Source organism: Alligator sinensis, unplaced genomic scaffold, assembly GCF_000455745.1.
Source record: "Alligator sinensis unplaced genomic scaffold, ASM45574v1 scaffold297_1, whole genome shotgun sequence".
Taxonomy (NCBI): domain Eukaryota; kingdom Metazoa; phylum Chordata; order Crocodylia; family Alligatoridae; genus Alligator; species Alligator sinensis.
Window position 1 is genome coordinate 718710 of NW_005841848.1, and position 27520 is coordinate 746229.

General features: G+C 43.2%; 1 protein-coding gene across 1 annotated transcript in view; it reads right to left on the minus strand.

Annotated features, from left to right (window-relative positions):
- FOXP2 (forkhead box P2) overlaps positions 1 to 27520 on the minus strand; it is a 665435-nt gene that overhangs the window by 401929 nt on the left and 235986 nt on the right.

Below are 27520 nucleotides of genomic sequence, written 5' to 3' on the forward strand. Positions count from 1 at the left end.
GCTCAGGGGCCCCACACCTCTGGGGTCCCTATGAGGCCTCCTCCAACCCCTACAGCCTCACCCAAGCCTCCGGTGTAATATGCAAGCCTGAACATAAACTAGAGCCTCCTGGCTACACCATAGTGCCCAATCCTCTCAGGGCTATAGTGAGCTATACTTGCAAGTCAGGCTTCTTGCTATATCTCAGCCGAGGGAGCTCCTGCCTCTCCGTTTGCTGGCAGGGAACTACCTGCCTGGTCTCAGCCCTGGGCTTTATAAGGGCCAGGCCCTGCCTCCTACAGGCAGCTGGCTCTTCTTAGTTGCCCCGGCGACCCGCAGCTGGGCTCGTTACCCTGGCAACACTCAGCTGGGCTCGTTATGACCTGCCAGGGCTCTCTCTCTCTCCCTGGCAGTTTCTCTCCTCTAGGAGCAGAGCACCGGGGTGCTCTGCAACAGACAGGCCTTCCAGGCTTATTTTGCTATTAGTCTAACCATCCCTTTTCTATAACTTGTCTCACCACTTCAATATAGATTTTACCCATGATTTTCACAGTTATTTATCAGATTGATCCTTGATCTAACCTTTAGATGTCTGAAGAGAAGTCTGAAAAGGAAAGTGGTGCATACTCTAAGATTGAATATCAACTCTCACACCAAATAAAGTTGTTATATACCTGTCTTTCATATTCAGACTGACTCTCCCTATTCCAGTCTTTATTTGCAAGGAGAAGATTTTGTGTAACAAGTACATAGTCTTTCATAAGAAGGTATACAGAGTTCCACTGATAAGATGACTTTTCAACTGCAACTCAGCACTCCTTTTCCATTCATTTTGCTCCTTGAAAAATCAACATTGATATGGTACAGCACTGATAGGAGACTAATGGACCAGTCTGAGGTCAGAAACAAACACCATATTTTCTTGCATACAACATGCCTCCAAAATGCCTAGATTTGAAAGGCAGAATAAAACGACAACAACAATTATACGAATAAAGATCTATCTTTGAAAAATACCAGCAAGTACAGAATTTTCCCAGGAAAAACACAAGCAGCTGCAGTCTGTGGGGGTAGGGGGGGGTGGGGAATGAAACATTGTGGCTGCTCTGTTAACTTCCTACTTGTTAGCTGAGCCAAAATGCCCTTTTTGAGCTGAGCTAAGTGGGCAACCAGCAGCACCTGTGGAGACATCTGAGGACCCAGGAGCCTCTGCTGCAGCACCAAGGTCTTGGCTCCACTTTAGAAATACACCTTTGGCAGCACAAGCCTCTGCTAGGGGAAAGAGAAAGTGTCCAAGACTGCTATTACTGTATTTCCTCACTTAAAAGACACACCCCAATTTCCAGAAGCTTTTTTGGGGGAAAAAGATTCATGCAAAAAAAATATTACAAGAATTCTTGCATTAATTTAGAAAGGGGAGAGCAGACTCAAACCTGTTAAGTTTACAATCCACTTGTGAGGGGGGAGGGGCAGAAGTCATTTGGGAAATCTATAGTAAGGTAGAACAGCTGCATCACTGCTGAACAGGGAGCCTCACTTGTTTTTATTTATTTATGTCAAAGCAGACATTTATGGTGAGCAACACACTGCCGAAGGGCAGCATGGATGCTTGATACAAGGCAACACAGTAAGTAAAATCAAGCCAAGACTGAGTTAACAAATTCCAAGGACGCAAGAAAACTGGAGCAGTCAAGGCTGTGGCTGCAGCTCATGTAGACATATTTGATCTCTCTTTAAACCAGCAAGCTGAGGAGCTCTAGTAGGGTAGCAGACTTCATAGTGAACACTGCAGCCTGAAAATTTATGTGAGAAAGTGGACAAATATTCAGGCAGTTAGCTTGTGCTGAGTTCTGTCCTACTGCAGCTGCACTTGTACCAGTACTCACCACCAGACACCTACTATGTACCCCAAAATAAAAAATACAAAAATTTGGGAAGGCAGAATTAATTACTTTTCAGTATTTAGCCAGTTTTGAATAGGAATTACACATGATTTAATATAAATTACCTATTTACACTATCTTTGTTAAACAAAATACTGGGATTTTGTTAAATCAGGTGCGTTCTATGACTGACTACAAGTGTGGCTTCCATCTTGCTTTCAAGACATTAAACAAAGATTGTTATGATTTTAGGTGTAAGGATTATTTGGTCCCAGGCAGAAATAAACACATTTGTATACCTATTATTTACAGCAGACTTAAGCATATACTTCTTAATTGGAATGGATGGTTTACAGCACAACTGAAAATGGCTGATCTTTTGATGACTCAACTCCCTTAGCACTGATAAAGGAGCAAAGTCTTAAACGTATTCATGAATGCTTTTAGAAAAATATCATTGATGCTTTTGCCCTGAAATAGAAAACATTTGCATTGAACAAGGTGACACACAACTAAAATAAAATGGCATTTTAGGGGCTAGATGGTATGAAACGATAGTGTGCAAACTTCTAATCTCTGAAGAACAAGTTTGAAATTCTAGGTTAGATTTTTTTTTTTTTAAAGTCTAGCTCTCACATCACCCTCTCATTTTTTCATATCACAAACCTGGTTTATGATTTCATACAACTTCCACTGTGGGGTTTATTTGTTTTGTTTTGTTTTGTTTTGTTTGTTGGGGGGGGGGTGGCATGAGAGGTTAGAATAACACTGGCATTTCAAGTCCAATTAAAGAAATTGGACATACGTAAGTCAGCAGGACCAGATGAACTTCATCTGAGAGTGCTGAAAGAGCTGGCTGAAGAAACTGCAAAACCCGTGGCAAATGTCTTCAAAAACTCATGGCACTCCGGGGAGGTCCCAGAGGACTGGAAGAGGGCCAATATTGTGCCCATCTTCAAGAAGGGGAGGAGGGAAGACCCAGGTAACTATAGGCCACTTAGCCTAACTTCTATCCCAGGGAAAATCCTAGAAAAAATCATTAAGGAATCTATATGCAATAGGCTTGCAGAAGGTAGGATTCTGAACAACAAACAGCATGGCTTCATCGCAGGCAGCTCTCATCTTACCAGCCTCATCTCCTTTTATGAGCAGGTGACTCATCACCTGGATAAGAGACAAGAGGTTGACATTATGTACCTTGACTTCCTAAAAGCTCTCGATCTAGTATCCTATGATGTTCTCGCAAGAATATTGGAAGACTGTGGTCTTAACTGAGAGACAGTCACATGGGTAGGAAACTGGCTGTGGGGCAGGAACCAGGGAGTTCTAATGAACAGATCTGTGTCATCTTGGTGAGAAGTGGCCAGTGGTGTCCCGTGGGGGTCAGCGCTTGGTCCAGTGCTATTTAATACCTTCATCAATTATTTGGATATGGGGGTCAAGAGCTCACTGGCCAAGTTCACTGACGACACCAAGTTATGGGGAAGTGTGGTCATTCTTGAAGATAGGCTGCAGATACAGGCAGACCTAGACAGGCTTGCAAGTTGGGTGGACTGGAACCAGATGAAGTTCAATGTCAAGAAATGTAAAGTGCTTCACCTGGAGATGAACAATCCCCTGCACACCTACAGGCTTGGCAACGCCAACCTGACTAGCACTACGAATGAAAGGGATCTGGGGGTAATAGACCACAGTATGAACATGAGCTGGCACTGCAATGTTGTAGCCAGTAGGGCTAACAATAACCTGGCACACATCAATCGATGAATCGTCAATGTGACAAAGTGATCAGCAAAGCTAGTCGTACTTTATCATGCATTACCAGGTGCATGACAAACAGGTCCAGGGAGATGATACTTCCCCTTTATGCAGCATTGGTCAGGCCACAGTTGGAATACTGCATCCAGTTTTCGGCACCACTGTGGCTGGGGGAACACTTGGGGTCAGGTCCCATGCTGGCCCACTCACCTATAGGGCAGTCCACCCAGTCTCGTCTGCCATGACTTTGCTGTTCCCATAAACTTGTGTTACAATGTGGGAGGCTGCCCGCTCCCAGCACCGATGGCTGCCCATTCCCAGCCGCAATGCCAGAGGGCACTAGCTGCGGCTCCAAACCTCCCCTACACCACAGCCCATTTCTCTCAGATGGCATCCAGATTAGGATTACTCCCTGGCCTGAGACCGGAGCAAATCCAGTTCAAAATTGGGCTCCATTCATCCTCACATTCACTCCACCTCCCCTATCACAGGGGCCTCTGGTATACTGCCCATTACTGAGCCACACTCCACTGTCCTTGCTCCTCTTAGGCCATCAGCCTTCACTATTTGAATGCTGGCCTCACCACACAGTCCTTCGGTTCCCGCAAGTTCCCCTACTCTATGTGGCCCAGCCTTGTGCCAAACCATGGGCTGATTCTGTCCCAAGCCCCTCACTGGGCAACTCTACACCACACCCCACCCCACCCTGGGGTCTACTCCTCATACTTGCAACTAGCTTCTTATGGGGATGGCCCTTGCACTGGCCTTCAGGCTTACTCCAGTTTGGCCTACTCAGTGTGCCTCTGGGACTGTCCTTCAGGCGTGCTCCCCATTCAGCCCCCTCCCATGCACAGCCCTTTAGGCCTACTTCCAATTCAGCGCTACTCTATTTGGGGCCTCATACTATGGTCCCCATGCTACCCACTCTTGGACATCCGGGCTCTCACATTCTTGCTGGGCTCAGGTGCCTATCCATGAGCCTACCTGGCCCCACTACTCCCACAGCTCTCCATGCTACCCGTGTGGGGTCTCTGGGATCTCATATCCCTCCTGGGTTCAGCTGACACTACGTTTGCCATGCCTGGCCCCACTACTCCCACAACCGCCTCCAAAGCCCACCCGAAGATGGGGGCTCGAGTTAAGGTGCCCCTCCTTGCCTTTCACTGGTGAGATAACTGGCCTGGCATTTCTTGGGGGCTCCCACACCACTAGGAGCCCCACCAGGCTACCCTTCCCCAGCAGAGTGCAATTTAGGGTCATGCCCAGGACCAAGAGCATCCTACTCTTACCTTCTGATGTTCCTGCTGCAGCTCATTCAGGATGTTTCTGCCTGGGCTGGCAGCAGCAAACTGCAGCCTTTATATCCCTTGTTCTCAAAATGGCTGCCCCCATCAGGCACCTGGTAGCTGCCTGACTGCCCTTAAAGTGGCAGGAACCCAAAGGTGCCCTGCTACAGCCACACTTCAAGAGGGATGTGGACAACCTCGAGAGGGTTCAGAGAAGAGCCACTCATACGGTCAGAGGCCTTCAGGCAAAGCCCTATGAAGACAGTTTGAGGGCTCTGGATCTCTTCAGCCTCTGCAAGAGAAGGCTGAGAGGGGATCTTGTGGCCACCTACAAATTCATTGGGGTTGGGGAGAGGGTATTAAAGAATAGGAGATGCTCTGTTTACCAGGGTACCCCTTGGAGTAACTAGAAAAACCAGCCACAAACTGACGGAGAGCAGATTTAGGTTAGACATCAGGAAGAATTTTTATGGTAAGGGTTGCCAGAATCTGGAATGGACTTCCAAGGGAGGTGGTGCTCTCCCCTACCTTGGGGGTCTTTAAGAGGAGGCTAGACATGCACCTGGCTGGGGTTGTCCGACCCCAGTGCTCTTTCCTGCCCAGGGAAGGGGGTCAGATTCGATTATCTCCTAAGGTCCCTTCCAACCCAAACATCTATGAATCTATGATGCATCACCAGTAAAACCAAAGAAGTGATTCTCTCACTCTACTTGGCAGACCTCAGTTGAAGTACTGCATCCAGTTCTGGGTGTTGCACTTTAACAAGACTGTGGTAAAGCTTGAGATAGTCCAGAGAAGGGCCACCCATATGATCAGAAACTTGCGTGACAAGCCATATGAGGAAAAGCTGAGGGATCTAGGACTCTTCAGCCTGAAAAAAAGAAGGCTGAGAGGGGACTTGGTAGCACTGGGGAGATAACTGCTACATCAGAGGTGCACATCAAGGGCTCAGTGAACAACTGTTCACCAGGGTACCCTTGGGGAAAACTAGAAGTAGTGGTCACAAACTTCTGCAAGACTGTTTTAGGCTCAACATTAGGAAAAATTACTTCACAACTAGGGTGTCCAGACTGTGGAATAAGCTCCCTCCAGAGGTGGTGCAATCACCTACCCTGGAAATCTTCAAAAGGAGACTGGATGGTCACCTTGCTGAGGTCACCTGACCCCAGTTGTCTTTTCTGCTTGGTGCAGGGGGCTGGACCTGGTGATCTTCTGAGGTTCCTTCCAGCCTTACAATCTATGAACCTAAAACAGGATTATCTGCCACTGGACAAACATGTGGAAAGCCTTGCTCTTTTTGCACTAAGTCTGACCTGAGCAGTGATATTTTTCCAAATTATAATGATTTTATTATAATCTATTTAGCTTGTACTTAAATAGAAGAGTATTGCAAATGGAGATATGAAGGAAGAGGTATTCAATAAAAGCAGAAATGAAATTAGTAAAGGTAATGAACATTACCCCAAAATGAGCTGTTATGAAATCCAGATTTTATGGATCTTTACAGTATAAAAGCTCTTCCCCTTTCTCCCATAACTTGAAGAGCAGTGAATTAGTTAACTAGCAACTTCTACCTATTTACATTCTCACTGACCTCCTGTCACACTTTTAGTTTCTTTCATTCCTTGGAGATCTCAGAACAACAGCAGACTCTCCCTATGCTGCAAGAAGGGTGCTTGTGCCCGAAAGCTTGCAAAGAACTTTATTCCAACTACTCAGTTGGTCTAATCTACACAAAGAACCTTGCCTGCCTCTGTCCTTAGACCAACAAGGCTACAACCAAAAACCCTGTAAATATTAACTATGTTGACATTTAGGTCTCCTCTGTATGCACATTTAGGTCTCCTCTTTCAGCACTGAAATACTCATTAACAGCATGCTCAGAACAGGCCTTATCACTAATATCTGAGTTAGCACCTAATGTGAAATGAATGAGGCTATTCAAACATCAGAGCTATTACTTCAAATTTTCTAATAGTAGAAATGAAGCCCATGTCAAAAAAAGCTTCAACCACCAAATATAATCCCCGCTGTCCCAAGGGGGCTTGTACACTCAACATAAACCCATGCTGTTGCAGCGATTTGTAGCCAATGGTCACATCCACAAGAGCACAGAAGTATGTGGCACTGGAAATCCATCTGCAGCACCACACACTGTACATGTAGGTGTTCCCCATGGGGCTATTTTACAGTGGTGGGGGGAGGGGAGTTCTTGATCCGAAGGTTAAAAAAAATAACACATCGTAAAAAAGACATCAACTTGTCATTGTTCATGTTAGTGTCATATATAAAAAAGGGTAGACAAGGTTCTCTGGGTAAAAAAAAAGTCGTGTGTAAAAAATGGCAGCTGTGAAAAAAATGTGATAATCATAAAAGTGCAGATGAACCCATTGCTAAAAGAGAATAAGTATGCAGAATGTGTACGTTTCAGTCTGCTAAAACTACAGATAGTAAATTCAAAGAATGGATTTGCAAAGGCAACGAAAGCAAGCACAACGCTAAAAGCAGCTGGTGTAAGAAAGTGTTTCTTGCACATGGCAATGCATGAGATATACACAGTCATGTATAATAAACCTTGTTTTATTTGAACAATGCTTGCAAGTGGAGAAATGTGTTCACTTTAGAACAGCCAATGAAAATTTATTTTCCCAGATTTTTGGGTGGAAACTTGAGCTAGATATAGAAAGTTTGTGTTAAACCCCTAAATTTGAATGTGATCTTTCTGACTACTTTCTAGTACCAGGCAGAAGGGGTACATTTACATTATGTAAAACATATATCAGTAGAAAGTTTGGTTGTCAGTAAAGTTTGCAGATTGTCAGTATATATATATATATATATATATATATACACACACACACACACACACACACACACAGGGTTCGCAACCCTGCTCCAAAGGCATATAACCCTGCTTCAATGGCATAATACAAAATAAGTATTGTTCCAACATAACAAAGAAAAAATCATTTTTAGAGATAATTGCTATGGTGGATTTTAGTATACCTGTCCTGAAATTTGACCCTCTGGTAGAACTGTTTCAAGAAGTTCCACTCAAGTGCTGTCTAACTTTCCCAGGAAGGCTTGCAGAATGGAAAGAAATAAAATAAAGCCCCACGATTTTGTGTTTCTAGGGATCTCAACTGCCATAAAATGAGGCAGGTGATACATTACAGCCTTTATGTTTTGGTGTTTCAATGAGTTTTTAAGAAACAGGGATGCCAGTAAGATCAATTTTGGAATGACATTCAATCCAAAGGTGTAAATTAGACCATATTTTAAAGTCCCATGTGCCTGATCTGATATTTGAAATTTCCTGCACTCTGCCCTCTATTTGGGAAATCATATTAGATGTGATATGCCTATCGTCATGGTTGCTTGAAGTTGTTTTCCTGCAATATGTCCTCCCATTCTTTATGAATCTTGATATATTCCATCAAGATTTCATAGTTGGGTCTTGATGGTATCTAATTTAAATCTTAATTGGCCAAAATCATACCATGATGCATAGATGATAGACTGGAGACTAAGATAATCTGCGACAAAGAAATGTCTGACAAAGGCAGTATTATACTATTTTCCTTAAAAACACATTTGTAATTTAATTTTTATTCAAACTAATTTTCTTGAATTCTCAGAATATTCATTTGTGACTCAAATAGGATGAATACTTCCTTTAAGCTTCAGACTACTGAGATATGCCTGCAAAATGATAGATGAGAAGGAGAGACTAACTTGTTGACTTTCAGTCAGCTTCATTCAGTAACCTTTACCATCAAGATCTCGGTTTTCTTTTACTGTTTCTGTGGTCAATCAATGATACAATACACTCTGCCACTAAAACCTCTGATCTTGCATCCCCAGCACCTACCAAATAATGGTGATGATTTAATTCTGCTATTCATAGACCTGTACTACTCCATGCACTAAGCACCATACTCCCAGCACTTAAAACATACATCACTGAGCACCTGTGGTATTCTGACATACTTAGTCAAAATATGGAGTAGCATGGCACTGGTATCAATGCCATACAGTATGTATCTCTCCTACAAGATACTTAACATAAATGTTTAAAACTAAGCACGTAGTTTTTCTGGATTGAGCCCTGACTGCTTAGCAATATGGAAGCTTAAGCCCCATTAAATTTAGGAGCATCAAAGCAATAGTTGCTTTCACATGACTCCAATATTAATTGCTTTGATCGTGTTGCACTGTTCACTGTAACAGAGGCCTTAAGTTGTCTAGTTTCTTGTAAGATGCTACCACTGATTTCCTGCAGGCTATGCATTAAAGTATAGGTCTTTTGCAATGTAGAATGAAACTATGGCTTTGTTTGTGGCACCTAACAAAAGGCATAGTAGAGTTCTAAGTGAAAAAACACTTAGGAAGTAGCAATGCAAGGAGAACAAATAAAATAAAAATAATATACAATATTTTCCTGCTAATTTCAGTGTTACTGACATTGTTATTATTTGAATTGATGAGTTATAAAAACTACGCAGTACAGTCAGAACAGAAAACAAAGGAATGATATCTCAGAGCTGCTTCTTGTACTTTACACAAGTTCATATGACAATTCTGGTGCAAAGATTCCAAACAAATTAGATTTTACATTTACAAGAATTACACACAGTGAACATCTACGCCTGTGAAAGTCTCCTGACATATTTTCCAGGTTGTTCTAAAAAAATAGATAAGAATTTTCTTGTTGCAACATCAATAGACTTCCCATGAGAATTACCTTAGCTTAGCCTGAGGAATAAGAAACTTCAGAAACATGGCCTTTCCTACACACCACTATACCTCAAGAACAAGGACAAGAGGAAGGGATCAAGGAAACTTAGATATTGCTCACAGTTCAAATTAATTTTTGAGTAAACAGTGTGACAGATAAATAAGGAAATTGAATTTTCCTTCAAATGTTCATTCTGTCCCATCAGATTCGCCATGCTACAAGATTACAGTTCTTTGTCAATTGACTGATCAGCCCCAGCACCAATGAGAAAGCATAAGTTTGAAAGTAGGGTGCATTTTTGTGAACATGAAGAAAAAGAGAAAAACATGTTATTTTTCAAGATGATGAAGAAAGAGAAAGGAAAAACAATTACATTATCTGGTAAATCAGAACCAAGCAAATCAGCCAATGAAACAGATAACATTTACAAGAGAAGTAATGCCAAAGGTTATTGGCTAAACCACCCAATAAATCTCTTGAGATGATCTAGAAAACCTTTTTATGTGTGCTTAGAGAATAAAGGTCAAATATATGCTCTTACATGATGGTTCTTCCATATAGTATGTTCATAAGCATATTACAATAAAGAAAGAAATGTGTAAGTAAATTTGCACGTTTGTACCCATCACGTTTGCTTTGTATAGAGGAAGTCCTTCATAACCAAGGAGCATAAACTGTAGTTCGATATAGTAAATACATATAATATTAACCAATAAGGAAGAGGCTCTGTCTTTTCTTTTATTCATCCAATATGTGTTAAAAAAGATCTTTGATTGAATGGAGAATGAGAAAATAAAAACCAGCTAAAATTAACAGAAGACAGAGTAAAACACTACAGAAAAAATAACAATTACTGTATTATATTCTGCTCACTTGCAAAACAGTATGGGAGCAGTATATTTTAATTTCAGTAAAGAGATTAAATGTTTTAATGAGAACCTTAATATTACAGGGTTATGTATTACTAGGAAGTAAATAAAACAATAACTCCATAAAGCTCAAAAAATAACTATTGGTACATAAGGCATTTTACAAGAAGGATATACTTTTCCTTCATTGCTATGAATGTTTAACGCTCTCCCTCAAACTCTTACTAAATCTATTGATCTGTGAAACACAGTGCACTCCAGGGAGGCAATTCACTTGACGTTATATATCAAATGATGAGATGAATAATGATCATACCATTTGGTAATTAAACGTCTTACAAACCTTTTAACTGACTGAACGTCGAAAAGGTCAAATGAGGTCAAGCATATTTTTTTAACTTGTCTTATATTCACCATATAAAACAATCATCTTTAACAACAGCAATGATACAGATATACAGTAAAACAAACATTTAAAGAAACAGTATCTTTTGCATCTTTATATTATTCAAATTATATAACATACAGAATCTGATAATTTTCCTTTGTTGCCTATACTTCTATTATAATTTTAATTGTTATGCTTTCAGAGAAGTAGCCATTGAAGGTATGTTGCAAATTATTAGCAATTTATTGGATTAAAATAAACAAATAGCACATACAGCAAATACAAACCATATCAGCAAAAGTAATTAAAACTAAACTAATTGACTGTTTCTGTGTATTGCCAAGTACATACATTTTTATAGTATGAATAAAGACCTTAAGAAATTCATTTTAATATTTATTTTCTATAAATAATCTATTTAAATTTTAATACAACCCTTAAAATATGCAAATACTATTTAGAAATGCAATCTTAATTTTATTTATGCACAGAAATCTAAAATTTAATTTGAAGGTTTGTATCTATTAAGCTTGATCAATGGCTTAGGTATTGGAATCTAAAAACAAAACTAAAATAATCAAGGCAATTCATCAGATGTGGGACTCAGTCCTGGCTATGTGTGTGGGCCAGGGGGTTTCATGCACCCCTGAACCTTGGAGTTATGGCAGCCATGATCCCTGGGCTCATGAGTTTCATGCACACCTAAGTATTGGGGATCATTGCTGCCATGATCCCCTGGGCCTGGGAGCTTCACACTGGGTACAGTGTACCATTGTGGTTGGGAGCCCTGTAAGTTGATGGGGCTCCCAGCCACATAGGAGATCCTGCTACGTGTGCAGATTAAAGCTCAATAGCAACTGCCTATAAACATTAGCACACATTTTTGAGGGGTAACTTTATAGCTGGTTGGATCTTTTTTTGTGTGATAAGTACCTTTCATGTGTAACTGGTCTTAAGGTAACTGCGCAATTAATTGTGCAGTTAATTGTGTGATACCTGCAATGCGTAGAGGGCGGCATAAAGTAAGTCTTCCTGAGAACACAGAGTGTCCAATGAGTGTGGCACCAGGAACTTCCTGATGCAGCAGACTGTCCCTGGAGATGCCACACTTCCTGGACACTATGGCTAGGGACAGACATTATACATAAACCAGTTAAAGTGATCAGAAACTTGTAACAGAACAGACATTCAATGCACATAAACCAGTTTCAAAATGGTCAAAACCAATTTGGGATAAACCTGGTTGAATGGAGTACCAGGCTTACCTGATTTGGCTCAAACCAGTTTATGCAATGTCTGTCCCAGACCCCTTGCTGGTTTAAGATACACCAGACACCCACCCCCCCACATCCCAGCATGCTCTCTAGGCTGGATGGGGCTCTCTGCTCCAAAGCAAAGCTGGCCCCTCCCCTCTGCTCTCTAGCCAGAGCAGCAACCAGCCCTAGTGGAGACACCAGCCAGCATGGCCCCGTCAAGGCAAAGTGGGCACGAAGGGAGTAAATTCTTCCCTCCTTTCCCACTTCCCCCACTGCACCTGGGGTCAGCCTGTCTGCCAGGGAGCAGAAGGGAGCGGGGTGCAGCGGTGGACCCTGGAGTTGGCAAACCCCAGCTGCAGGGATGTAACGGAGGAAGGAATCAGCACTTCTCCCTGCCCCTTTCACCTTAACGGGGCCACGCTGAGTTGGTTGTCCCACAAGGTGCAGAGGGGGACTTTGTTCCATGCTGGGGGGTACTCTTCCTCCTCCCAGGGTGAAGAGGGGGACTCTGTGAGATACTGGATGGGAACTCTTCCTCCTCCCCTTCCCCCAAGCCTCACTGTCCTGGGGTTGGGGGGGTGGGATACCATGCGATGCTGCCCAGCCCCAGGGTGGGGGTTGAGGGGAAGCTCTGTTCCATGCTGAAGGGAAGTCTTCCCTCTCTCCCTCCTCCCTCCAGAGGGGCAGTGGGAGTGCAGAGCTCAGATGAGAAGGGTGTGGGTGTGTGGGGTGTGAGGGAGGGTGCGGGATATAGGGACCCTCACACACTCCCTGCACTCGCGACTGTGCAGTCCCTGCACTCTGCCAGGAGTGGAGGGAGCCCTGCCCCTGCTTCCCTGCAGAGTTCAGCATGGGGCTTCCCCACTGCGAGTGCAGAGCTGCAGGTACGGCGCAGAGCCCAGGGGATACAAGCAGCCAGGCAGGCTTTGCTCCTCACTCCCAGCATAGCTCTAGCTGCCTCTATCCCTGCGGCTCTGCGCCACATGCTTGTAGCTCCAGACTCGCAGTGGGAAAGCCCCTATTCACTATTATACAAGCAGACAAATTCAGTCAGTCAGTTTCTTTTACCAGAAAATTTAGACAAAAACATATTTAGTATCACTAAGATGCATATTTTGGTTATAGTCCAGGGGTTTACTGTTTGTGTTACAGATTGGTAATTCAGTTTGTGGTTGAGGCTGTAGGGGAGGAGGCGGCATCATTAGCACCACAGGGTGCAGTCATAAAGGTCCAAAGAGTCTGGTGCACTAGCAGGTGCAGCTGCACAGGGGCCAGAAGGCCTGGTGACGCAGCGAGCACAAAAGGAGGGCCATGGGCCCAGAGACTGTTACGGGGCGAGGGCCTCAGAGTCAAACCCTATCTGGTGGTTTTAGGCTGGTAGCCCTAGCTAGAGAAAAATGGGGTGAAAAGCCCATGGTGGCTGAGAACCCCAATACAGAAGTACAAGCAACTTCTGCGAAGCATGGGGCATGTCTAGGGGTGATCAGAGCATGTAAGGACAGCCCTAGTCATCAGGGCATACAAAGCGGCAGCCTCCCACTGCAGTAACATCTTAATAATTTTTCCATCAAGACATGGCAGGAAAGTAAAGGCAGGATGTAGGACCAGAGACAGGAGAGAAGTATCAAAGGACTTTAAGGGTGCCCCCTCAGAGGCTGCTAGAATGCTGCTGGGGATGGCAACCTGTTACATTGGTGCATTGGCCAGGAAACTTCCTGGGCAGTGTGTATCCTAAGAGGGCGGTTTGCCCGAATGAAAGAAAGAACCCCTGGGTACAAAAAGAAGTCAGCAAAGCATGTGCAGATGCTAGCCTTGGATTTGGGGGCAAAGCAACAAGTATTGAGACTGCTGTGTCAAGTAGTCCAAGTTCTGCAGGAGCAAACAGAAAGACAACAGGCATTGTTAGAGACGATGGTGGGAGGCATAAAACCACAATAAGCACACCCTAGGAAGGGGTTTGTAGTTATGGGGCCAGGGTTCATCCTGTGCTGGGATTGGAACAGACCGCACTGACAGTGGACGTGAGACTAGAGGGATGGAAGATACGTGCTATGTTAGATTCAGGCTTGTCACACACAATAATGCAGAGAGATGTGTTACCAGGAAGAGAGAGGGAAGTAGCAGACCAGATAATCACTAGATGCTGGTGCAAGGAGTCCCAAAGACATGACAGAGTGTGGGTTATTCTGCAAGTGGGCAAGAATACATGCTGGATGTTAGACAGGGTAACTGAGCACTTATCCTATCCGATCATGCTAGGATGCAACTGGCCAGGGTTATTGACAGCAATAGCCCATGTGAAAAAGAAAGAGGAACCTGTGAAGCATAATTTGAGACAAGTGAGGGAGACTAGGGGGGCCTCACAACCCATTCAGCGTACCTCAGGTTATTGCAGCCCATTCAGGCTGGAGGGAAAGCTTCTGAAGAGGAGTCAGACGTGGTAGAAGGCCCCACAGGAGGACGCTGAAGGTAGGTATCTGAAGATGTAAGGCAGTAGAGTCTGAGGCTGTACTTGAGGATGATCCTATGGCTGAGGGATTTGCCAGTGATGCTGAACAACCTCTGACAGAGGAAGAGGTAGAACAGGAGGTGAACACTGCCCACTTGTAGAAGTACAAGTATTTGTAATTGGAACAGAGCCGAGAGGAAGGGTTTTGGTACGCATTCCAGGAACATCTAGCTCAGTGCAATGGGGAATTGCTGCAACCAGAACTGATGAAGACAACTCCAATATTTGAAGTGAGGAACAATCTCCTATATAGAGTTGAGCAGGGAAGACCCAAAGGAGAAGAAGTAGTACAATTGATGGTACCTTGGTGATACCGAAGGGCCCTATTGAATGTAGCTCATGAACTCTCCACAGGTGGACATTTGGGGAGAAACAAAATAGAAGCTCGCATTTGGGAAAGATTTTTTTGGCCAGGATTAATACAGGAAGTAGCGAATTACTGTGCTTCATGTCCACCATGTCAAAAAGTAAACCCTAATCATCCTCCAAAAGCTCCGTTAGTATGGCTGCCCTTGGTGGAAGTTCCCTTTGAGCATGTGGTGGTGGATATTGTGGGGCCACTGTTAAGAAGTAGTGCTGGACACCAATATATTCTGGTCCTCTTGGCCTATGCAACGAGGTACCCGGAGGCCGTGCCCACACGGAGGGTGTCCACCCCAAATGTGGAAGACGAGTTATTAGAAATATTCTCCAGAGTTGGAATCCCCAAAGAATTGCTGACCACTCAAGGAATGGATTTTACATCTCACGTGATTAAGGGAGTTAGCAAACCACTGGGAATTAAACATTTAAAGACTGCAGTATATCATCCATAAACTGAAGGGCTAGTGGAGTGATTTAACCAGATGTTGAAACAGCTGTTGAAGAAGTTCATGGTAGAGAGCCCGCAGAAATGGGATCGACTGTTACCACCTTTGGTATTTGCAGTAAGAGAGGCACCCCAAGCCTCAACAGGGGTTTCCCCCTTTGAACTATTATACGGATAGCAACCACGAGGCATCCTTAATTTGATTACATGAAGTTGGGAAGAGCAACAGAGAAAAGACAAGAACCTTGTTCAATATGTGATACAACGGAGGGAGTGCCCAGAAGTGGCACAGAGAGAGGCTTTAGGAAATCTTAGGGAGGCCCAAAGGTGACAAGCAACCTATTACAATAGAGGAGCCAGAGAAAGGAAATTTGAGTTGGAAGAATGTGTGTTGGTTCTCTTACCGGACCAAGGAAGTAAGTTACTTGCACAATGGCAGGAAACCTATGAAATGATACGCCAAGTGGGGCCTGTAGATTATGAAGCGCACCAGCCCAACAGGTAAAAGAAAAAACAAGTATACCATGTTAACATGCTGAAGCTATGGCAAGAGCCAGAGTGCCTATATTTGGCCCCTCAACCTGAAGAACCAGAACTAGGACCCTCCCTGGGGGAAGGGGATAGGAGAAGTGATGTGGAACTGGCCCCACGACTATCCAAGGAACAGAAGCGACAGGCAATGGAGCTAGTGAAAGAGTATTGAGACATGTTCCAGGAGGGCCCTGGGACAGCTTGGGGCATGATGTATCAAATAAACACCCCTCCAGGCCAGGTGATCTGCAAGAACTGGAGGCAGATCCCACAACAACTACAGGATCAGATAAAAGATAAGATTGAGATAATGTTAGAGAAAGGCATAATACAAGAATCCCACAGCGACTGGCACAGTCCCATCATCATAGTACCGAATCCAGATGGGAAAATTTGACCCCGTATTGATTTTCAGAAAGTAAATGCGGTGGCTAAGTTTGATGCCTATCCGATGCTGAGAGTGGACGAAATGGTGGAGAATATCAGGCAAGCCAGCTATATTTTCACTTGGTACCTAACGAAAGGCTATTTGCAGGTCCCATTAGCACCCGAGGACCAAGAAAAGACAGCATTCGCCACACTTTGGAGTCTATTCCATTTCTGGCGTATGCCACTCAGATTACATGGAGCCACTGCTACATTTCAATGGCTAATGGAAAGAGTCTTGGCCCCTCATGGGGGTTATGCTGCAGCCTATATAGATGATATTATCATGTATATTGCAGGCTGGGCTAGACATTTAACAGCCCTGCGAGTGGTATTGCAGGACCTAAGGAAGGCAGGAGTAACAGCCAGCCTGAAAAAGTGCACAATTGGGAAGGAGGAAACACGGTACCTCAGGTTTCAGTTAGAAGCGGTAAGGTGTAACTGTTGCTGGATAAAGTGGAGGCACTATGGAGTTATCAAGCTCCCCGAACAAAGAAACACGTGAGGGCTTTCTTGGGACTGGTGAATTATTATAGAAAATTTGTGCCTCATTTTGCAGACCTAGTGGTGGCCTTGACCGAGATGGTAAGGGCTGGTGCCCAACCAAAGTGAGATGGACACCAGAGGCAGAAAGAGCATTTCAAGAGGTGAAGGATGCATTATGTGCGCGTTGACTGCTATATACGCCAGATTTCAATAAACTATTTTTGGTAAAAACAGATGCATCAAACATGGGTATTGGTGCAGTGTTGGTCCAAATGGAGGAAGGGGAAGAATGTCCGATACCATATATAAGTAGGAAATTACACCCGCCTGAAAGCAATTATGCTACGATAGAGAGTGTTTGGCAATCAAATGGGCCATAGAAACACTCCGATATTACTTGTCAGGATGAAAGTTCATGCTAATCGTGGACCATGCACCGCCACGATGGCTACAAAGCATGAAGACAGATAATGCTAGATTAATTACATGGACCGTTAGTCTTTGTGCGGGCCCGGGAGCGATCCGGGCCCTTTTTGTGCTCCGCGCGGGCTGTGGCCAGCAGCCCGGGCACGCTGGATCGGAGAGAACAGGCGACACGCTAGAATTAGTCACAGACGTGTAATGGTTGATTCAAGATTGTTCACTTACACCGAAGATGGTCGCGGTGTAGGCTGGACAGTTTCCCATGCACAGCTTCGATTAAATCCTCGTTTGAGGACTCAGACAATATTCGATCACTCCCACGGAGTTGTCGAGGCTCCGTGGATCCTTTTATTCACTCACAATTCACTCACACGAAGTTTGCTAGGCTCCGTGGAACGAAAGCGTGCAGGGAAGGGTACGTCGAGGGATCAGGCGGTGACGGGGAGAGGCTAGAGGCTGATCAGACCCCTGTTGCCTGCTTGAAATGCACTGGGTCCGATAGGCTCCGCAGTGCTTAGAGATCTTCACACAGCGTGAAGTCTCCTCCTCCTGGTGTTCGTGGAGTCCTCCAACTTGGGCGGAAACCACTCAAGCTTTTTATACAGCTAGCAAGCCAATCATTAGCCGCCACATGTGAATAATTTCATGCAAGCCAATAATGGGGCTCGAATTATAATACAAATGGCGGGAACTCTTTGCAAAGTGCATTTCTGTGCTGCAAAGAAGAAATGCACACTGCAAAGAAAGCTACAATTTGGAGGGAAAATAATTCAGTGGTGCCAAAGCACACACAAAAACAAAAATCACACCCTTGGGTTGTGACAGTCTTCAGCCATCTTGTTTTGTGATAGAGCATCACCCAGGGACCAAGAATGTAAGTGCCAACCTCTTCTCATGACAATATGAAGAACAGGGCTCAGAGAGGAAGGAAAAAACCTGGACAAAAGAAAAGAGAGGGAGGGTGTAGCAGGGAACCCTAGCCCTGTTACCAGAAAGCAGACTGGCCCCTTTAAGACCAGAACTCTCTGGGCACAGCCTGCTGGCAGAGTAGGGGTCAAGAGCTGAGCTCTGCTGGCTGGTCAAGTGACCGGAGGGGGGCAGGTCAGAACTATAAAAAACCTGGGCTGAGCTGGCCCGGGGGGTCAGCTGCAGAGACTGTGGACTCCTGATGATTCCCAGAGAAGCTGCAGCAGCCCCACAAGCAGACGGTGGGAAGCAGAAGCACAGAGCCATGGAAAACGTGAGCTGGCAGACTGCCTTTCTTAACTTGATTTTGCTTATAGCCCAGGGGCTTACTGTTTGTGTTACAGATTGGTAATCCCGTGGTTTGTGGTTGAGGCTGTAGGGGAGGAGGAGGCATCATTAGTGCCACAGGGTGCAGTCATAAAGGGCCAAAGAGCCCAGTGCACTAGCAGGTGCACAGGGTCAGAAAGCCTGGTGCCACAGTGAGCACAAAAGGAGGGCCAGGCCCAGAGACTGTTAAGGAGCTAGAGCCTCAGAGTCAAGTCCTATCTGGTGGGTTTAGGCTGGTAGCCCTAGCTAGAGAAAAATGGGGTGAAAAGCCCATGGTGTCTGAGAACCCCAACACAGAAGTACAAACAACATCTGTGAGGCATGGGGCGTGTCTACGGGTGGTCGGAGCATGCAAGAACAGCCCTAGTCACCAGGGCGTAAAAAGGGGCAGCCTCCCGCCGGAGTAATATCTTAATCATTATTCCATCAAGATGTGGCAGGAAAGTAAAGGTGGGATGCAGGACCAGACAGGAGTAAAGTATTGAAGGACTTGAGGGGTGCCCCTCAGAGACCGCTGCAGTGCCACTGGGGATGGCAACCTGTTTACAGATACAGACAAAATAATTACTGATTAATTTTTCTTTTTTACCTGGAACATTACTAGGTACCTTCTTGGGCATAACGAAGCAAAACCTAATTAAATTGATAGTCTTTGTTGCCTTTTACACCATTGGGAAATGACAAATGTCTACAAATGTTACATTTTAGCTAGTGGAATCAGTTTCACTGGATGACATGCCATATGTACAAAAATTCAAAGCACTTCAACCACTTCAAAAATGACCAACATGATGGAAATCTCTGCCATATGAGACAAGGTTGAAGTGCTAATTGATTGGGGTTCAAGTGTGAATGAAGGCTTGCACACCTCCCCAACTGACTGCAGCTGCCACCCCAACCTCTGGAATCCCCGCCTGCCCTGCTCCCACTCCCACTCCCTTCCATAGGGACAATCTATGTTTCAACTGTATTCTACTGCTGCAGCCCAAGTCACAGCAATCCCCTCCCTCTGACATCGGAGAGACTGTTCATGTGGCAAGGAGAAGTGACCCAAAATCATGGGACACCCAACCTGACTATAATGCTGCCTTCTCCCGCCCCCCTTGATCTTCTTATGCCCCCTGCCACTCCATTGCACAGACACTGCCCTGAGGTCCTTGGAGCCCCACTCCTGCATAGGGGAAGATTTCCCTTCCCAAGACACTTCAGAGCCTCATGGCTGCAGCCCAACACACAAGGCTGAGGATGCTAGCTAGAAGCATCGCAGGGAGGTAGACTTCCCTCCTGTGGCAGTCCAGAGTCCCATGCCTGCAACCCCATGTACAGGGTGTGGACCTGGAGTCATGGGCAACTGGTGCCTCCTAATACTGGGGGGGGGCACCAATGGCCGATCGTCAACCGGGGGGACAGGTCCCTCAGCAGCCGATCTCCACCACTGGCATGGCCAATCTCAAGGGGTGTACATGCACCCTCTACATGTCGCCAATGCCTGCAGTCCCACACATGGACCTAGCAACACCATAGGCAAAGCCCTCCCCCCCCCACCCCGTCTGCTAATAGCCTGACAGCCAGCTCTTAGGGAAATTTGTAAGGGAGCAGCCAATTGGCCCTGACCTGTGCCCATGTCTCCTGTCACCTGAAGTTGGCAGACAAGGGACCCTGCAAAGCATCCTGGGATGCATACTCTGGGTCCCCTTGGCTGGATGCTTCAAGCATTGCAGGCTGTCTGCAGAACACAAAGACAACCCTTAGAGTACTTGTATAGGTTTCAACTGGTTGAATTTCAAACAGCCTAAACTAAGTGGCTGCACTTCTACCAGTTGAACTGAACAGTTGTACACACCCAGTGTTTGAGCCCATAACCCCTTGAAAATCATAAGAAATATGTGTGATCTATATTTGAAACAAGCAGGCAAACAACTCTGCACCCCTACTCCCCCAAAATACTCTTATCAAAAAAGACGCTGAACATGATGATCAAATGATGCAGTATTGTGATCCATCCTCATTCTTTTCATGGCAAGACAATCTCACCCCTAGAACGGGGGTTTTCAACCTTTTTTAATAAGTGTACCCCCGGTGGCCCCCTTTTTAATAAGTGTACCTCCAGGGAGAGGGGGGTGGTGAGCAGCCAGATGCCAAGCGGGGGGAGAGCGGGGGACGGGGTGGTGAGAGACCAGACAGGGAGTGGCAAAGCGGCAGCAGCATGTCTGTGCAGCCCTGCTCTTGCCCCGCCCTGGCCTGTTCCTGTGAGGCAGTGGTGCAGGGTGGCGGCACTCCATCCCTGCCCGCCCCCACGTACCCCCTGGGACCTTTCAAAGTACTCCCAGGGGTACATGAACCCCCAGTTGATAACCCCTGACCCAGAACAACATGATTGTCACATGAAGACAGAGGTGGAAATGGCTTTACAAAGAGGTACCTATGAAGGGAGTAAATCAGTTTCCTATAAGGTTTTCCCATCTCACCTGCATGCCATTCAATATATGCTTCCACATACTCATTATGGACCACACAGAATCATTGTGATACAATGAAGACTTTACCTAGAAACAGACTACTATCACTAGATTGACTCTTCAGCACTTCAGGCAAGGATAAGGCAAAGATGAATGGTTTGTTTTCTTAAAAATATGACAAAAAGGAAGGGGGGAAAGACTGTGAACACTTCATATTTTTTAACCACCTTACCTCAATGTTGATAAACGATTCTACTTCTCATTCACTGAAAGCTTGTGACCAATTCTGCCATATTACTGAATATTGTTTTATAATTTAAGTGTAGTTTACCTATAAAATGCCTAAATCAAAATAGTGAATTTTGTTCAAGTTTTAACAACTACGTTAAAAGCACAGAGAATAAGAAATAAAAATGATATTTCAGAGACAGATTCTAAAATCATTGATATTTATGTTTAGAAAGGGATGATCTTCACTTTCTTAAAATTATTTTAAGCTTTTAAAACATGCTACTAAAAGTCTGGGTTTTAGTGAACTCTTTATATTAAACTAGCAACAATACACTCTGGATATTCTGTTTTCTCCACAACCGTAGTCTAAACAGTTTCAATGAAATCACTTGTGAAAGAAAAAGTGGCCAAAATTTAGTGCAAACCAGATGACGAACAGGAGAGAACATACAATATTAAACTTTATTTACTGCCAGCTTTCTGCTGTTATACATTAGCTTATTCCAAAAGCTAGCCATAATACCAATTAATCTACAGTAGATTTAAAAAAAAAGAAATGCTGTGAACTCATTTGTTTACAGTTGACCAAGTAGGCTGAATGATCTGATACAATGGCTTTTATTAGTCCGTTTTTACTGTATTAGATTATATAGCATTTGTATTCAGAAGCTACAGCTCCTATTACAGTTAATACAAACTGTCACTCTTAATTAACAAAAGATTAAAAACTACATTGTGTTACACCATTCCACAGAATTAATTTCCCAAAGAAAAAGCTTACTTTTATTTAAAATATGAAGACTGTACCACATACTGTAAAAGATACATTTCTGTTTTGTATTAAATTCTAAAAGCCTAGTGATCCATGCACAAAAGTGTCAGAAGATCAATAAGAAAAACAAATCAGCACAATATCGTCCCTTTCATGCAGGCACAACCCTCCCCCCACCTCTAAAGAAAAGCAACAAATCTGGGCCAAAATATAAATTCTGTTGGAGACAATGCTAAATGTTTTCAACAATTACAATTTCTGGTAAAAAAGCATTAATATTTTAACATCAAACCCAGTAGAGACTTTTTCCTGGCATACTGTGCATAACGAGTATTCCCGTCTGCTTCAATGCTTTGCCTTTTTCATGGGCTTAAACCTGTCAAATTATTCCATTTGATTTCAGAGAATTCTCATATGGCAATCTATTTTATTTACTTTATCTTCAATAAAATGGTTCAGTGAGCATTAGCAACTATGAGACACAAGTTTCAATCAGTCCTCTGGTAAAGGCGTCAATCTGCATTAGACCTACTGTGCTGTGAGTTGCAGCTAGAAAGCTGGAGTAAGACAGGGCAACAGTGTATGAGTGAGCAAGGCCTAATAAAGCAGCAGTGAAGAGAAAAAAATTCTCCCTAGACACCCGAATGTACTGCTTATACAATACGGGTGCCTAGTTCAACACACCAGTAGCTTCTTAATAAAGCTGACAGCTAAAGGGGCTCCAGACTCCAACTTTATTTTACATTACAACTACAGTAATAGTCCTCTGTTGTCATGTAGTCAACATTTAAAAAATAGTATTCAATTAACTTAAAAATTGTATTTTCACCTCCACTTTTTGAGTGGCATGGAGCAAGGAACTTTAAAAGAAATGTATACCACCTTTTCCATAATCATTTTATACAATTACTGAGATAACGACAATTTTTAACATGTTTTTCCATAAAAAGTCTATGACATTTTAAATATAGCTATCAGATTAGGCACGAACCACAAAATAATCAGTGTGTGAGAGCAACAACTCATTTCAGAAGATGATACCATTACGAACTAATTCCAAGAATTATGGGACATCACTCTTGGATGTCATGAAAATATCTCCCAAAGCACAAACTTTGTAATAAGTGATGCAAGCTTATATTTGATATGGGCTGTAAAACGCGGATTATTATAATAGTGCTCTTCCCAGCAACTCAGACCATTAAGAACATACTTAATGTTCAGGTGAATTGAAAGGCAGGCCAGTTAAAATCCATATTTTCTTTCTTTGTATAATCATAGCAAAAAATTTACTACCTACCAGTTCCAGGCCACAAATTTGATTTTATAAATGTAAACTTACTTTTGATTGTGCAAGAAAGTTGCCTTTACCTTTATAATCCATTAAAATGTTTCTACAAGTTCCCCAAATACCAGTAATTTACAGCTAACTACAATTATCTTGCAAAGGTAATTCAAAACGCTGTAAAAATAACCCATCTACAAAAAAAAAATAAAACATCTAAAGTATTGGGTTTATGCTTCAGTCTTTGTTTAGTAAGAATTAGAATTCAGGTGCAGCCCACCCAATTATTTTGGGGAAAGAATTTCTATATTTTTTCTTTTAACATTATCCCTCCTATTCCTAGTATTATTCCAGGGCTCTCTATGAGTATAGCACAGCATTTAACTTCTGACTAGGAATTTGGAACATGCAGCCTTCTTTGAGGAAATAATTAGTGCCACTCTATTAATCATTTGGCAGAGTAGCTCATACTATCCCACTGAGACTAAATGCTTCACACCTCTGTAAAGCACCTGACCTCCAACAAATCAAGAGTCACCACTTAATTTCCAAATCTAAATTCAACATGTAATGTCCCCTTACTTTTGGATCTGCCAGTATTATATTATTTATAATAAAATGTAATCATAGATAAGTAAAATTTTGTAATAAACAAGAAATATAAAATATTTGTATATAGGCTGTGCTGTTAAAATTAAATTATGTCAGAACTATAAGAAAAAAATCATCACTACATCTCTTTTTCATAAGTAATCAGTTCAGTAGTTCAGTCAATAAAGTTTTCCATACTGCAGCAAAAATACAGCTCTCTATAATAGAAAATGCATGTTAGAATTTTTCCTCAAAGCACTAAGTCAGAAGATCATGAGGTTGATTCAGTTGACCCCAATGGCCTGATAAGCTCCCACTGATTCACAACTGCTTTATGGGAGTGCAGCTTAAAGGAAGCCACCCGGCAAGCCATTCACCCAAAGGAGTGCTAAAAGTCTGACCGAGAAGTCTACTCATAGATGAAAAAGCAGTTCCTAGAGTCCTTTCAGGGTTGTTTTTATATTACACCACAGTCCAGCATGAAAAAATTACACTGATACTATGAGGCCTTTTAAAGAACAAATAAAATGTACAAGTTTAGGTACCAATTACAATATTTTACAATCTAAATTCAGATATGAGAAGATTAGGGATAACAAAGAGTGAGGGTACCAGAAGATCATCTAATTATTTAATACATCTTCTAGATTATTTAATACAGCTACAAGACCACATCTTCACAATTCAGTTAACCACTTAAAATTATTACTACTGCCTTGGAAGAAAATTTTCAAGAGGGATTAGAATAAAGTGATTTAACAGATCAGAATTGAAAGGGCATCTCATGAGTACAGACTAGTGTGGAACAAAAGGGAGAGAGATCATTTCAAAAGGAAGCTCAAGATCTCTGGCATTTCGATGTTGCTTATTTTACAGTGTGCAAATATGCGCCCATACTGCACATTGCAGGAGCAAGCATGTTTGTGCAGAGGGAAGTCCAGGCTTGAAAATTAAGCCTTTACCTCTAACAGGTCAAAAGAATATGTCCCATTGGAAAGAAATGGAAAAAGTATAAAACCATCCTCTTCCCTGGTTTCTCTTCTGACAGGAGAAAGGATTTTTTTTTAATTTTCTATCCCTCTTTTCATTTAAATTACAAGAATTCTCAGCTGGAATGGAAGTGTACTTGGTTAACTGACTTCTTGTAAGACAGGCTAGCAAAGCAGTATCTTTAACTATCCTCATTTTTACTCCCAAGTATGCTTTCTTTCTGATATCCTTTTACAAGTATTTTCAAGCCCTGAATCCTACTTTTCACTCTAAAGGAACTCAACTAGAAGTCTGAGGTATACAAGAACTTGCACTTTAAATTTATCACTATTTCCTCCTTGAGTCCAAGAAAAACACCCTAACCTCTTCTACATTACTGCAAGAAACAAAGACCTATTACTAGAAAAGCCAAATACATTTGGCTTTCCATAAACAAAACTATTTGTTATAGATTGTATTTAACTCAAAATTAAGGGAGAAACAGTTGAAGAAACAGAATAATAGTTACTTTCATCCATATGTGGTAGAACTGCCTCACAGTCCAGACATTTGGAATTCAATAAAGTGATACTGCCAAATTATTATAGGCACATCAGTCAGTATTACTGCATTTCTGGCATTACGTGGCAGAGAACATGGTAAATCTCCAGAAAAAATATCTTAATATTTTTTGCTGGAACTGCTGTTGTTGGCTGACCAAATTGTAATTGCAGCCTGCCAATGCAACAAATATATTCCTACCATAAACAAACAGTCTTCCAGGATATGGGACACAAACTATGGAGAAACTGACTAGTATTAGTAATGACAAGTATACCTCCCAGACAGACGCATGACTGGTATACAGAGAACTTTCCATTATCATTTAGAAAACAGAATCTGATCTGCTTTGTATTCTAAACTTTTTTTCATTACATAACATACACTCTAGCTTGAAAAAAAAAAATTAAAACACATCATTATGTCTCAATATACAATATGTGTAGATTAGATATTTCTGGGCAATAGTAAAATGCTGTCAGTAATAATAATAATAATATAATAATAATCTCTGATTGTCAGAGCCTCTGATCAGGCATGCCTGGCTAGGCCAAGTACCTGAGACATCACACCTGCCCCTGCTCTCTGGCTAATGTGACTGCCCCAGTTTTCTGCAAATAGGATTGGCTACTTAAAAGCACCACTCACCCCATATAAACACACGTGCAACCTCAGGCTGCAGGTATGCCCTTATACCGCCTCAGTGTGTCCTGGCACTCAGTCTCACCTCTCCTGGAACTTGGCCCCATGCGCTCCATGCTGTTGACCCAGACCCTAACCCCAACCTGATGCTCCGGTAACCTGTGCCCCCACAAACCCCCAGGTTGCTCCTAGTGGCCTACCACAGGCCTGGCTGCCTACATCCCAGCCAAACCCTTATGCAGACCAACATGGCTATTAAAGCTACAGTTACAAAATAGGTCCATTTCTCCCTCCATTTACCATCGGTATTACATATTTACATAACCCTATATGCCATACTTACTTGAATACAAGATGAGCCTTTGTATTATAAGACAAGCCCCTCATCGTATAATTGCATACAAGAAAATCTCATCAAATAGATTGTCCAGCATGTGCTAAACAATGGAAACCAATATGAAGTTGATTAAATGCAGCCAACACTGAGCATGACTGTAAAACACATGGCCCACATTGGACAAACATGCTGATGGAAAAACCTACCACAAGGATAGGTTAGTACAGCTCATCTGAACAAAATTATATGGTAGAGGCCACTAAGCACAGTCCCCCTCACTGCCAAATCTTTTTCAAGTTATGGGAAGCCATGACACTTCATACATTTTGACTTTGTCTTCATTCCCACAGCAGAGCTGTGCATTTCCTTCCCATTTCCAATTAATCCTGTTTCTTCACCAACCTTAAATGCCTGACAAAAATCACCAAACAGGGACCCAAATAGTTCCCCCTGGACACTGCTCCCTTCTGGATCTAACTTCTGGCTAGGCCCCAGCCCCTGCCTGTCCCTGCTCCAGCTGGAGCAGAGAGCACAGCCCAGAGAGCATGCAGGGCTGCTGGGGAGCTCTGGTTTAACTTAAACCAGGAAGGGGTGTGGGACAGAATTTGCATAAACCAGATTGAGCTCAATCACTTAAGTCTGATACTACACTCAACCAGGTTTATCTCAAACCGGTTTCCACCATTTTGAAACTCGGTTATGTGCACTGAACTTATGTTCTATTACAGGTTTAAACCAGTTTCTGATCACTTAAACCAGTTTATGTGCAACTTTTGTCCCTAGCCCTGGGGTTCACTGCGATAATCTCAGGAGACCTGACATCACCTAGAGGAATATAAATTCAGAACAGAAGCCTTTCAGGAAAAAAAATTAATTAAAAATGGGAAAATTACCTATACACATGCCTAGCTTGCCAGGTGGCTGTTCATCTCCCACATGGAAACTCTCACAGGGACTATCTCCGATCAATCTCTTACTTGTCTGCTCTTGGATTGTCTCTCTTTCCTCTTCTTCCTCCCCCTCCCCCCCCCCCCCCCCCC